The 4,380-nt window shown below is 38.7% G+C and overlaps 1 non-coding gene across 1 annotated transcript; it reads right to left on the bottom strand.

The window, feature by feature from the left end:
- Positions 1–753: 753 nt before the first annotated feature.
- On the bottom strand, positions 754–917 carry LOC124502823 (U1 spliceosomal RNA). Its single transcript, XR_006960071.1, has one exon. It is a non-coding gene; the product is annotated as a U1 spliceosomal RNA (small nuclear RNA).
- Between the last annotated feature and the right edge of the window lie 3,463 nt (positions 918–4,380).

Below are 4,380 nucleotides of genomic sequence, written 5' to 3'. Positions count from 1 at the left end.
AATCCATAGAAGGTTAACAGAGTCGTCAGAAGAAAACAAAAAATCACTAATAGACAATAAGGGAAAATTCTCAAAAAAAAGATAAAATTATTTGCCACCTAATAATTAAAAGTGGAATTTAAGGGGCATATCATATTAGAGTATCAAATAGACAAAGCTCTATCTACATAAGAATAGGAGGGGTGCCTGGGTGGCTCAGGCAGTTGAGTATTCGATTCTTGGTTTTGGCTCGGATCATGATCTCACAGTTGGTAGGATCAAGCCCCATGTTGCACTTCACACTGACAGCATGGAGCCTGCTTGGGACTCTCTCTCTCCCCCTCTCTCTGTCCCTCCCCTGCTTGTGTTTTCCCTCTCTCCCTCTTTCTCTCCCTCCCTTAAAAATAAATAAATAAATAAATAAATAAATAAATAAATAAATAAATACTTTAAAAAATAGGAAAATAGAAACACTCATATGCTAATGGAGTATACAAACAAAAAAATGTTTGTATAACATTTTGTTAAAGATTTTTTTTTCAGTGTTTACTTTTAAGAGGGAGACACACACACACACACACACACACACACAGAGCATGAGCAGGGAGGGCAGAGAGAGATGGAGACACAGAAACCCAAGCAGGCTCCAGGCTCTGAGCTATCAGCGCAGAGCCCTATGCAAGGATCCAACTCATGAACTGCGAGATCATCACCTGAGCTCAACTGGCTAAGCCACCCAGGTGCCCCAAGATACACTTTCTTTAAAGAGAAAACCAGGGGAAAGCACGAACACAGTCCCCCACTACCACCAATTATGTAGTTGAGCTTCCCACATTTGAGGAAATTGCAAAGGTCAACACATCCAGAGTGTAATAGATAAGCCTCACCTTGGGAAAATCACCTTCATGATCATGGTATCGCCCCTGCCAGGTAAGTATTAAGATTTTTTTTTTAAGTTATCTACACCCAAAGTAGGGCTTGAACTTACAACCTGTAGATCAAGAGTCACATGCTCTACTGACTGAGCCAGCCAGGCATCCCTGTATAACTTTTCTGAAAAACATATTGGAATTCTTAAAATTTTGTTAATATACCACTTAAAGAAATTAATCCTAAAAAATAATGGATTTCCCTAAATGGACTATGCATAGACCTGCTTGTAAAGTTCCAGACAAAAGATACCTCTATCCAGTTTTCTCTAAGAAATAAAATCACAGTAACAATGAAAAGAGAGAGAAAAATGATCTTTGATAAAGCTAGAAGACACATGTAACCCTGTACTGTAATATCTGAGGAAGAGCCACCTGATGCCGGGAAATGCCTAAAAAGACATATGTGGCTAAAGATCTCAAACAAATCAGACAGAGCACAGCTATTCAAAGTATGTGGCAGGACCACAAGTGTTGCTTGAAACAATGGGAACAGGATGCATGGGCCTTTAGTGGGAGCTTCACTGGACCCCACAGAATAGGCAAAGGAGGTCGGACTAAACAAGGAAACATGCATTTTTGAGAGAATCAATGTGTCTTGTAGAAGGGTGAAGGAAATGGATCTTGAATTATGAAAAGTCCAGAAACTGTTGATTTCTTTGAACTAGGGAGAAAGGAAGGTTAAAAGAATTCACACACACACACACACACACACACACACACACACACACCACTGAGTCATAAAGAGCTTTGCTGTGAACCAAAGAAACTTACTGCTTGCCTGGAACACTGCTCTAGTCTCTCCCCTGAAGGAACCTCCCACAAGTAACTGGAAGAATTCACGTCATTCACAAAAGTAATAAGCAAAAAAGAACCAGCCAAGTATGTATGCAAAGTTACTTTCAGGAAAAGGAAGAAAAATGTGGCAGGTGATGAATACACACTAGAAAAATATGGCCACTGCTCAGATAAAAATCATGACCAAATATATGGTCATGAATAAAGACACTTAATGAATCAAAGAGCTCAAAGCAGAGAACTGGAGGAGATGAAACATGAGCTGGCAGACTTAAGAAATAAACAGAAGAAAAAAATAAATCCATCCAAGAAATCAAGGCCACATTGAGCAGCACAAACAGCCATCACTGAAATTACACCAAGGAACAGAAAAGGACTGAGAAAAGAAAGCAAAATGAAAGATATGAATTACAGACTACAATAATAACAAAAAAACAACACAAAAATAATTTAAAGATGTAATTTTGAAAAACCGAGACTTAAACCTATAACTTGATATAGCAGTTCATTAAAAAAAAAACAAAAAACTATTTCAATAAGATTACCATACTGAAACATACCCTAGTGATAGTACTGGACTTCAAAGATGAAAAAACAACAACAAAAGCAAAGAACTCTGGGCATCAGACAAAATGAGTAAGTCACCAACAAGTCTGAGATAGATTCCTTGTTTCCTCTAAATTTCCTCTTTTTTCTGGCCACCCAGTAGACAATACATTTCCTAGTTTTCTTTGTAATTACTTAGTATGGACACATGAGTATGTTCTGAACAACTGGATATGCACTACAGTGAAGGGTGCGAAGTCATCTACAATTTAAAAAAAAATGCTTTCTCTGAATTTTGGCTCTTTTTCTCTTTTGCAAGCTAGAATGTAGATGTGCGCAGGGTCCCACCTCCAATCTTGGGGATGAAAACAATGCACTAAGGGGATGGTAGAGCAACAAGACAGAAGAAATTGCTCCCTGGATGAATTTATGCAGCAGTTATCTGATAAACCAGACCAGCCAGACTGATATGTGAGAGAGATATAAAGTTCAATTTTATTAAAATCGTTGTATCTTATATTTGGTACAGTATCACATTCTTTCTTGTACCTAATGCAAAGGGAAAAAAATTAGACTGGCCTCATACTTCACAACAATATTCAATGCTTAAAGACAGATATGGTCCTCACTGTCTCAATTCAGGCTCCTATAACAGAATAGCATACATTGGGTGGCTAATAAACAAGGATTTCTTTCTCACAGCTGCAGCTCTGGATGCTAGGAAGTCCAAGATCAAGGTGCCAGTAGAGAGTCCACTTCCAGGTTCACAGACAGCCATTTTCTCACTGTGTCTTCATATGGCAGAAGAGGTGAAGGAGCTCCCTGGGGTCTCTTTATATTAGGGCAATAATCCCATCCATGAAAGCTCCACCCCCATGAAATAACCACCTCTCCAAATCCCCACCTTTAAATCCAATCACACTGGGTATTAGGTTTCAACATATTAAATTTGGACCTTGAGACAAACAAGATCCAATCAAAAAGATATTACAAAGAACAATTTAATTTAATGAAATGCCTAGGCTCAAAATTAATATAAAAATAATTTCACTAACAGTTTGATAGACACGCTTGTATCAAACCAAATCTCCCTACAAAAAAACAAAAACAAAACTAGAAAAGTTGGATAAAATAGAAACAAATGATTGAAAGCATTAGAAACTCTCTAGACAGCCAGAACTTGAGAGGTAAGGCTCTCCAAGGGTCATGAAGTACTGAAATAAGCTCAACATTCTGCTCCACTTTTCTTCTGAATGCATTTGCTGATTTGCAAGGGTCTACCATCTGAGAATTGAGTAGAAAAAGTTGCCATGAGGGTGAGAAGCTGAGCAGAAGCTGAGCTGAGTAGCCTCGCAGGACTAGAGAGAAAAACCTGGGATTCAACAAGACAGCTAAGCCTTGAGAATTTCACAGGGAATGGAAATGTATTAAGATGAACCCAACATTCAACTATGTAATTAACCTCTAGGTGTTAGCTAACTCATAAAGAACATGGAGCTAAGAACATAAGAAGCTAAGCAGAAAGTTGCAGCTAGGATCCTATATCAGTTTGCTAGGGCTGCTATAACAAAGTACCTCAGACTGGGTGGTTTAAACAACAGGAACTTATTTTCTCACAATTCTGGAGGCTAGAAGTCTAGGGTCAAAGTATTGGCAGGATTGGTTTCCTCTGAGGCCTCTCTGTTTGGTTTGTAGATGTCCATCTTTTCCCTGTGTCTTACATGGTCTGCCTTCTGTGTGTGTCTGTGTCCTAGTCTCTCTTCTTAAAGTACACTAGTCACATTGGATTAGGGCCCACCATAATGACCTCACTTTAATTTAATTAACTTTTTAAAGATTTCATCTCCAAATACAGTCACATTCTGAGGTACTGCAGATTAAGACATAGGAATTTGGGAAGGACACAATTCAGCCTATAACAGACACTAAGAAGTAGAGCAAAACTTTAGGCAGTTTACTGGTGCTAGAGAGAAAAACTTGTACTTCCAGTCCCATCAAGGAGGTGAAACTCTAGTAAACATGCTAAGGATTTAGTTAGTGCCCCCAAAAGATTACTTCTTATAGCCACAGTGGAAGTGGATTAGCCTTCACGTACACTGGAATCCATCTTTGAACCAGCTCAACCCCA

Source organism: Lynx rufus, unplaced genomic scaffold (genome assembly GCF_022079265.1).
Source record: "Lynx rufus isolate CCGP_SWC_20201006 ecotype Redwood Valley unplaced genomic scaffold, mLynRuf1.p SCAF_7, whole genome shotgun sequence".
Classification (NCBI taxonomy): domain Eukaryota; kingdom Metazoa; phylum Chordata; class Mammalia; order Carnivora; family Felidae; genus Lynx; species Lynx rufus.
This window is presented reverse-complemented; position numbering and strand designations above follow the sequence as displayed.